Source organism: Bubalus bubalis, chromosome 13, assembly GCF_019923935.1.
Source record: "Bubalus bubalis isolate 160015118507 breed Murrah chromosome 13, NDDB_SH_1, whole genome shotgun sequence".
Classification (NCBI taxonomy): domain Eukaryota; kingdom Metazoa; phylum Chordata; class Mammalia; order Artiodactyla; family Bovidae; genus Bubalus; species Bubalus bubalis.
Genome location: NC_059169.1, coordinates 14,090,843 through 14,101,159, shown reverse-complemented (window position 1 = coordinate 14,101,159; position 10,317 = coordinate 14,090,843). Strand labels below are relative to the sequence as shown.

Sequence of the window (10,317 nt, the reverse complement as noted above, 5' to 3'; positions counted from 1 at the left end):
AAGGGTGACAGGTATCCACAGAGTTGTTCATCATGTCACATTTCTCTCTTCTTCTGCCATGGGGACAAATTGTTTCCTGGAGATGAAAATTAATAAATAAATCATCTTTCAGGACCATACATTTTGTTTCTTGGAACCAAAGTATGTCCTAAGTAGATTCTGTCCCTAAGCATTGCATCTCATTCTTCTTGTTGCAAATAAGATATTTTGGGTTTTTTCACTACAGAATATGCTTCTAATTTTGTAAGACAGGCTAGGACCTAGGACCCATTACTGGAGTTTATGTACCTCGACTAAAGTTTCTGAGCATCAGAACACAAAGTAACCATAAGAAGCTAAGAATAACTGCATGAATACTCAGCTGGAGCAAAGTATGAACAGTAAGATACAAAAGGCCAAAACCCAATTGCCACTTCTGAGGTGCCAGGAGCAATAGCAGGGTACCACGGATAATCCCTACACACATCTCCACCAAGGGGCTGGCTGACCACCCAAGCCACCCCTTCCACCCAACCCACCAATCCGCCTTCACCCTCACCCTATTTGCCCCCTCCACTCATCTTGGGGAGTGGAAAAGGGTACATGTTACTTGTTCTCACTGCCTCGTGCTACAGTGTAAGTCCCAATAGAGCCTTGACTACATTCCTGGTCTGGCCTCTTATCAAGCTTTACTGATTAAAGAGTCCAAGAACCCAGGCTGGTAACACTTGGAGGAGTAGCTTCCTGAATTTTTGTGAAAGGAGCACTGGTGGACATTCTCTCTCTGATTCCTCTCTTATTTGGCATCCCTCCCCCTTACTTTGGGAACTGGAGTTTTCAACATTTTGTTGAGGTTGAAATTTGTTTTTCTGTGTTTTATTTGTTGCTGTGGCTTTGGTGATTTCCAAGAGGGAAAGGAGGTGATACTGATCTGACACTACCATCCTCAAAATAGAAAGTTTGGTAAATACCAAGTTAAAGCAGTTTGCTTCCTTTTTTTTTTTTTTTTTTTTTTTTGCCTGAGATTTTTTCTTTTAAACCTGAATGAGTTCTGTATTTTATCAAATAGCTGAATCTGTTCAAATGATTTTTCATCTGCCTGTTAATTTGATGTATTTCATTAAAAGATGTTTCAATGTTGGTCTGTCCTTGTATTTCTGGTTAACTTCTTCTTGGTTTGTTTTTTTTTTAGCTGCTGAGTTGGTTTTGGAAATAGTCCATTTAAGATTGCTATATCTACCCTCATAATTCATTTCATGGTTTTCTTTTCTTTCCAGTTTTAGCATCAAGACTTTTAAATTGAGTTGGAGAGGTTTTAATTAAAAAAAAAAAATACTCTTACTTTATATAAGCTAGGGATTACAAATCTGTGAGGGCCAGGCAGATTTTTTTTAGGTTAGAATGCACAACTACTAATTTATGTCCTTTTTTAGCTCTTGGATTATTTGGGAATTCTGTTTTTCACCTCTGTTTTCAAATTTGGATTCTCCAGGCAAGAACACTGGAGTGGGTTGCCATTTCCTCCTCCAATGCATGAAAGTGAAAGGTCAAAGTGAAGTCGCTCAGTCGTGTCCAACTCCTAGCAACCCCATGGACTGCAGCCCACCAGGCTCCTCCATCCATGGGATTTTCCAGGCAAGAGTACTGGAGTGGGGTGCCATTGCCTTCTCCGCAAATTTGGCATAAAGACACTCAAATGTTTTATCTTACACATTAAAACATCTCTACTATATTTGTAGCTGTTTGCCCCCCTTTAAATGCTAATATACATCCTTTCTCTTTTGTTAAGCTCGCTCTATTTTTGTCCACTTGGCTTTCAATGTTTAACTTTTTGGTTTGGATCCTTCATATTTCTTTGTCACTCTCATCACAGTATATTTTATTCATTTTCATTAGTTTTTTTTTTTCTTTCTGTTTCTTTATTATTGTTCTGTAGTGTTTATAACATCCTAAGCTAAGTACATCTCTTCTTTCCCTTCTTTGTTAACTGACAGCATTTAAGGCTCTGAATTTCTTTCTAAATACTTGCTTTAGCAGCTTTCCACGAATTATGATAATGTAGCATTTTCATTATCATCTAGTTTTTCATAATCTGGAATTTTCATGATTTTTTTTTTGCCATGACTAGAGATACATTTGGGTTTCTAGGTCTTCGAAAAATCTGTTAATTATTGACTTTCAATTTAATTGCATTATGGTCAGAGAACATAATATATATGATAATGGTGGTTAGGGATTTTTAAAACTTCCCCTGTGGACGATTACTTGGTCAGTTCTCTTCAGTTGCTCAGTTGCGTGCATACAAATCTCACAGGAGGCAGATAAGGTGGTTTGGTATTCCCATCTCTTAAAGAATTTTCCAAAGTTTGTTGTGATCCACACAGTCAAAGGTTTTGGCATATTCAATAAAGCAGAAGTAGATGTTTTTCTGGAACTCTCTTGTTTATGAATATTTGGTAGATTTTTCAAAATGTTTCATGCATCCTGGAAAAAATATTTACCCTAATATTACCCTAAATAAAATATTACCCTAAAAATATTACCCTAAATAAAAAAATATTTACTCTAATATTTAAATATTAGAGAGAGATCATCACCTCTCTCTCTACATATAGAGCTGTTAGATTCAGTGTCTTTTTTGGGGGGTTGGGGGCTACTTTTAACTTCAAAGATTATTTATTAATTATTGTGGTGGGTAAAATCATGCTCCTCACTCCAAAATTCGTGTACACTCAGATCTTACAGTGTGCACTATTTGGAAAGAGGGTCTTTGCAGATGTAATTAGGAAGAAAAGGAGAGGACGCACAGAAGAATGTCATGCAAAGATGGAGGCAGAGGTCAGGATGATGCAGCAATAAGCTAAGGAAAGCCAAGCGTTGCTGGGAGCCACCAGAAATGAGGAAAAAGCAAGGAGGGATTCTTTTCTAGAGCCTTCAGAGAGAGAGTGTGGCTCAATCAAGAGTCTGGCAACACCTTGATTTTAAACTTTTAGTTTCCAGAACTATGATAGAATAAATTTCTTTTGTTCTTAAGTGAAACCACGGGTTAAATCCATTGCACTTGTAACCTGCCTTTGTTGATCAAAGTCATTTTGATTGTTACCACCAAAAACTTGCCTGTCCTCCAAGATGCTGCTTATACAAGATGTTTGCCTGCTTTGTTTTTCAGGAAATTGGAGTCAGCTGTGTCTCCTTCTAGCTCAAGCCAGTTAAGACTGGTTAGGACTGCCTATCCTTCAACTTGGCATGCACCAGTGCCCACTATTTGACCTTTTGATGTCAGAGGGCCTAAAACTCTGCCCTCAGATCTTGAGCTCGCTGCCATTTTCTGAACTGGCATCCTGTGAAGACTAATGTAGCTTATTGCACCCCTGGAAAATGGTAATTACCTTACCCTTTTCTTATTTCCAGTCACCTTTTCCCACAATCCCCACACCTCAGACCACTCTGCTTCCTTATCTCACAAACCCCACAGCCCCTCACCTTTGGGGAGGCAGGTCTGAGACTCACTCTCTCCTTGCTTGGCTGCCTTGTAAGTAAATGCATTATTTGCTGCAGAGCTTGTCATGTCAGTGGTTTGGTTTGCTACAAGTGGACAAACCAACCTAATTTGGTAATAAGACTATCCAGTTTGTGGTAACTTATTATGGCACACCCTAGGCAACTGTTCTTGTTTTGTGTATGCCAGTTTTAGCCCATTCTTTTTTGTAAGTATGAATGAGATTTCCTTATCTATGTCTGGAAGCCTCCTTAGCCTCTTTAATTAACTTCCTTTTAGGTGTGTTCAGCTCAGTTATTGAATCATTGCCTTTTTTGGCTTTACAAAGAAGAAAGTGTTAGTCACTCAATCCTGTGTGACTCTTCGTGACCCCATGGACTATATAGCCTGCCCAGCTCCTCTGTCCATGGACTTCTCCAGCAAAAATACTGGAGTGTGTAGCCAGTCCCGTCTCCAGGGAATCTTCCAGACTCAGGGATTGAACCCTGGTCTCCTGCATTGCAGGCAGATTCTTTACTGTCTGAGCCACCAGGGAAGTCCTTTTTAGCATTTGAGTTCTTGATGTTTTACAATTTTATTTTGTAGTTCCATTTAGAGTGGAAAAGACAGTTTTTATTTATTTGCTTCTTGTTGCTGTTCAGTCAGTAAGTCGTGTTCGACCCAATGAATTGCAGCACGTCAGGCTTCCCTGTCCTTCAGTGTCTCTCAGAGTGCGCTCAAACTCATGTCCACTGAGTTGGTGATGCCATCCAGCCATCTCATCGTGTGTCGCCCTTTTCTCCTCTTGTCTTGAATCTTTCCCAGCATCAGGGTTTTTTCCAATGAGTTGACTCTTTGCATCAGGTGGCCAGAATATTGGAGCTTCAGCATCAGTCCTTCCAATGAATATTCAAGGTTGATTTCCTTTAGGATTGACTGGTTTGATATATCCACGTTTCTTTCCCTAGGGTGCCTCTTTCCTGTCCTGTACTGGCAGTTCCAGGCTGAAATTGCAGAGCCAGCCAGAAGCAGCTTGATTCCCCATTCCTAGGTTTCTACAATCCATGTAAACAAGAAGCTATAACAGAGCTGCTGCTGGTGGTGTCAAGCACCCAGGAGAACAAGAAAACTATTTCTGGATTACTTTTGGTCTAAAACAGTGGCTAGCATCCCCCTGGGTTCTGCTGACACATTTTGTGATGTTTTTCCCATTTCTAGTCCATAGAAACACTTATCTTGGCTTAGGCTCCAGCAAGTTTCTTCTTCTTCTTTTTTTTTTTTTCTGTTTGTTTTCTCGTTTTAGTTTCCATATCATTGCTATGAATTTGTAATAGAGGCTCAACAATTGAACGCTTTGAGTCCAATTGCCAGTTGGTCTTTCCAGAGCCTAAGTAGCTATCAAAAATGTTTTGGCTATAGCCAATGGAGCTATAAATGAACAGGTCACTTCTGGATTCAAATTCTATTTTTCTTTCCATTCCTGGGCAACCACAAGACCTTGTATGTTTTGGCAGAGTCACAACACCTTGAATATATTATAACCAGGTAACCTGATGACTCACTTGGTCCTAATCAATCCTATTTATTACCAACAAAATACATGCCATATTTATTTGCGTATCTCAGTCTCCATCTCTTGTTATCACCATAGTTCAGACTACTATCATCTTTTACCTGGTCTACAGCAGTAGTCTCCTAACTGGCTCACAGTTTATCCCTCTCTTATTCATATGGGAGCCAGCAGGATTGCTCTTAAACCTAAAGCTAATAATGTCAGCCCTTTGTTTAAAATCCTTAAAATCCTTTAAAATCTTTAAAACCAGGGACTTCCCTGGTGGTCCAGTGGCTAAGACTCCATACTCCCAATTGGGTTTGATCCCTGGTTAGGGAACTAGATCCCACATGCTGCCACTAAGAACTCGAATGTTGCAACTAAGACTGGCACAACCAAATAAATTAATTAAAAAAAATTCCTTTGGTGACTTCCTGTTTTCAATGGGATGAGATAAAAACTCCCTTGTAACAGCCTAAATGGCACCATATGATCTGATTCCTTCCTACCTCCTGACATCATATTCTACTACTATCCCCCAAGTTTATTACATTTCCACAGTCTGTTCCTAAAACACCATAAAACTGCTTTTATTTCAAGGTCTTTGCATTTACTATTTCCTCTGTCAGGTTTCTAAGGTGACTGACTCATTTTCATAAATCAGGCCTCTTTCTTGCCTTCCCCCATTCTTGTACCCCAGCATCTATCAGCAGTCCTATCGGCTCTGCCTCCAAAAGTGAAAGTTGCTCAGGCATGTCCAACTCTTTGCGACCCCATGGACTGTATGTATAGTCCATGGAATTCTCCAGACCAGAATACTGGAGTGGGTAGCCATTCCCTTCTCCAGGGGATCTTCCCAACCAGCGGATCAAACCTAGGTCTCCCATATTGCAGGAGGATTCTTTACCGACTGAGCCAATATTGCAAATCCTCACACTTTCTTCCGTCTTTGCCATTATCACCCTGGTCCATGGAACCCTGTTACACTCGCAGTCACTGTAACAGATATATTGATATTAGGGCTCACTGATTATCCGGGTGCCCCAACAAACTTCTGCAAACTTCCCTTTCAAGTTACATGAAGTCATGTCACTCACCATAGCCAATGGAGATACAAATGAACAGGTGACTTCTGGATTCGAGTTCTATTTTCCTTTCCGTTTCTGGGCAACCACAAGCCCTTGTATGTTTTGGCAGAGCCACAATACCTTGGGTATATTATTCACTACTTGTAGATATCTGCACAGGACCTGCATTGGACTTTGTGTACTTTAACTGTAACCCAGAAAGTTTGGTATGTTGTAGTTTCATTCTTATTTGAGTAAAAATATTTTCTCATTTCCCTTGATACTTCCTTTTTAACCCATGGAGTATTTAAAAGTGTGTTGTTACAAGTATTTGGAGATTTTCCTTTTGGAGATTTTTCCTTCCTAGTTTTCTAACAGAAACGACTTATCTGTTACTGATTTCTAGGTTAATCGTATCATGGTTAGAGAACATACCTTATGTAATTTAAATTCTTCTAATTCTTTTATAATATTAATTCTTTTAAATTGGTTAGGATTTGGTTCATTTTATGACCTATCTTGGTGAATGTTTCACATGTGCTAAGAGAATGTGTATTGGGTAGAGTGTTCTATAAATGTCAATTAAATTTAGTAGTTTGATGATCAATTCTACTGATTTTTTTCTTGCTGATTTTTCGTCTATTCATTCTATGTATGTATTACTGACAGAAGAGTATTGACCACTCCAACTAAAATTGTGAATGTCTCTTCCTCCTCTCTGTTCTGCCAGTTTTTGCTTATATATTTTGAATCTCTGTTGTTAGAAGCGTATCATGTAGGATTATTGTCTTCTTGGTAAATGGATCGTTTCATCACTATGTAATGTCCCACTTTATCCCTGATAATTTTCTTTGCTTTAAATTCTACTTTGTCTGATACTAATGTCATTGGCCCCTTCGTGGATCATAGCATTATGGTGAAGGGGCTTGCATAACCCAAAGAAGCTATGAGCCATGCTGCACAGGGCCACCCAAGATGGCAGATCATAGTGAAGAGTTCTGACAAAATGTGGTCCACTGGAGGAGGAAATGACAAACCACTCCAATCATGTACAGATGTGAAAGTTGGACCATAAAGAAGGCTGAGTACTGAAGAATTAATACTTTGGAATTGTAGTGCTAGAGAAGATTCTGCAAGGAGATCAGAGCAGTCAATCCTAAAGAAAATCAACCTGAATATTTGTTGGAAGAACTGATGCTGAAGCTGAAGCTCCAATACTTTGGCCATCTGATAGGAAGAGCTGACTCATTGGAAAAGACCCTGATGCTGGGAAAGATGGAAGGTAAAAGGAGAAGGATGAGGATGAGATGGTTAGATAGCATCACCAACTCAATGGATATCAATTTGAGCAAACTCTGGGAGTGAGTGGACAACAGAGGAGACTAATGTTTAGAGCATGGGGTTGCAAAAAATCCAACATGATTTAGTGACTGAATAACAGTAGATGTAGTTGGCCACTCCAGCTTTCTTTTTAATGTGTTTTTTCATAGTTGTGCTGAGATCTAAAAACGTTCTTTTAAATTGTGGTAAAAAATTTACCATCTTAACCATTTTTAAAGTGTACAGTTCAGCAGTGTTAAGTATATTCACATTGTTATACAACAGTTCTCTAGAACTTTTTCATAGTGTGAAACTGAAACTCGTAGAAACTCACAGAGCCCACTGAACAAGTCCCCCTTTCTTCCTCTTCCATCCCTCTGACAACCACAGTTCTGTCTTCCGTTTCTATAGGTTTAACTATGTCAGGTGCCTACTCCAGCTTTCTTTCAATTGGTGTCTGCATGATGAATGTTTTTCCATTCTTTTAAAACTTTTTTTAAAGTGATAATTCACGTAAGAGAAAATTCATTCGTTGAAAGTCTGCACTCAGTGGTTTCTAGTATATTCACAGATACGTGTACCCATCATTGTTACCTAAATATAGAGCATTTCATCATCCCAAGAAGAAACTCTATACCCATTAGTATTTCTCCATATTACCACTAATATTTCTGCCTTTATGGAATTTCCTATCTTGGGCATTTCACACACATGGAAGCATACAATTTGTGACATTTTGTAAGCAGCTTCTTTCACTTAGCATAATTGTTTTCAAGGTTCATCCATGTTGTAGCATGCATCTGTACTTCATTCCTTTTTTATAGCCAAAAACATTTTATGATTTTTAGCACAGTTTGCCCGTTCTCTTATTGATGGACACCTGGACTGTTTCCACATTTTGACTATTGTGCACATATAATAGCTAGGAAGGTATGGATACAAAGTTTTGTGTGAACACATTTCCAGTTCTGTAAACTATATATCTAGGAGTAGAATTGCTGGGTCACATGGTAACTCTGTTTAACATTTTGATGTTTAACTGTTTTCTAAAGTTCCTGCACCATTTTACATTCCCTATAGCAATCTGTGAGTGCTCCCATTTCTCCATACACTCACCAGCTTTTGCTAATGTTCATCTTGATTATAACCATCCTAGTGAGTATGAAGTTGTCATTGATTTGCATTTCCCTATTTGCTAATGAGGGAGATGTTTGGATAGCATCACCAACCCAATGGACATGAATTTGAGCAAATTCCAGGAGGTAGTGAAGGACAGGGAAGCTCAGCGTGATGCATCCATGGGGTTGCAGAGTCAAACATGACTTAGTGACTGAACAACAACAGCTAATTATGTGGAACATCTTTTCATGTATGTCTTGGCCATTTTTTCCCCCCATTTTTCTTCTTTTATTAGAATTTTTGAAGGAAGATGGCGGCACCTGGCAACCGATGAGGAGAGAAGACACGGGGCTCCCAGGGTGTGGCTGGACTCTTTCGTGACGGCCGCATCCCCGCACACTCTCTCTCCTAACACCTCCTGACAGGCTGGGGAGGAGGATGCATCTGGTATCTAGAAAGAAGAGCCACGCGGGAGTCACCTCGTAGGTTCCTGCATCTTCTCAGGAACGTCAGTCAGCAGTGGGTCACATTTCAACACTTTAACTTCCTCCGGCACATGTATGTCACACAACTAAATAGAAGCCTCAAGCAGCAAATAAAACCGAAGCCAGAACCAGCAGAATCTCCTTTCCTTGAAAAAACTTCTTTGGATGAGGCCAAAGCCAAAATATGTGAGATGAGACCTCTTGTACCCTCCAGCCTGTCTCTGTCCAGAAAGCCAAGTGAAAAAGCATTGATAGAACTAGAACCCACCTCAGTAATTGAGGGCTCCATAGCTCTGGAGAAAGAGACGAAAGAAGAGAAGCAGTGGAAACGGATGAAGCTCCGTGCGGATGATTTGCCAGGAATTCTGGCCCAGCCGTCCCGTTCCGTCCCCTCACAGCCTGGTCGTCAGCACCACCTCGGCCAGCTTCGCCCTGGCTCCAGCGCCTTTTGACTGGTCCTGCTTCCTGCTTACCTTTGTTGGAACAGGCCTGGCTTCCTGTGTTGCCAACTCCATCAATCAGAACACCCAAGAGGAGTTGGCTTGGTTTTAAAACAGGAATTGAAGTTACCAGCAGGAAAACAGCTTGGCCAAGTGGATGCATGTGCTGGTAGTCTGCAAAGCATGAGCCTTTTCATTCGGGAACATCTAGAATCAGTGTGTTTTTACCATGTGTTATCAGCTGCTTGGAGAAGGGTCAATGCATTTCAAATAAAGTTAATTTTCTGTTCCGATTTTACATCAAAACAGAGCTACAGGAGGTTCAAGCAGCTCTACCCCGCCCCCACCCACCACGCCCTCCTGTAAACCACAAGCCGTCTCTTCCTGTTGCACCCTCCCGTGTTCCCCAGCGAAGAGATTGATGACGGTTTCACAATGAACACGTTTTTAATGACGATTTGAATAAAAAGCAGTATAAGTTAAAAAAAAAAAAAAAGAATTCTTTTCTTTTTTTTTTGTCTTGGCCATTTTTATATCTTGTTTGGAAAAGATGTCTATCCAGTTCCTTTGCCCATTAAAAAAATTGGGCTATCTTTTTATTTTTGAGTTCTAAGACGGTACTTTATATATTCTGAGTAAGGAAGGTCCCTTACCAAATATGATTTACAATTTATTTCTTCAATTCTATGCATTGTCTTTTCTTGATGGTGTCTTTTCTTTTTTTTTTTAAGAGAAATTTTATTTATTAATTTATTTTTGGCTGTGCTGGGTCTTCATTGCTTTGCTTGGGCTTTCTCTAGTTGCGGCGGGTGGGGGCTACTCTCTAGTTGTGGGGTGTGGGCTTCTCATGTTGGTTCAGTTCAGTTCGGTTGCTCAG

General features: G+C 39.9%; 1 long non-coding RNA gene across 1 annotated transcript; it reads left to right on the top strand.

Moving 5' to 3' along the window:
- Positions 1-2,529: 2,529 nt before the first annotated feature.
- LOC123328962 lies at positions 2,530-9,930 on the top strand. Its single transcript, XR_006543997.2, has 2 exons — positions 2,530-3,360; positions 8,811-9,930. It is a non-coding gene; the product is annotated as an uncharacterized LOC123328962 (long non-coding RNA).
- Positions 9,931-10,317: the final 387 nt, after the last annotated feature.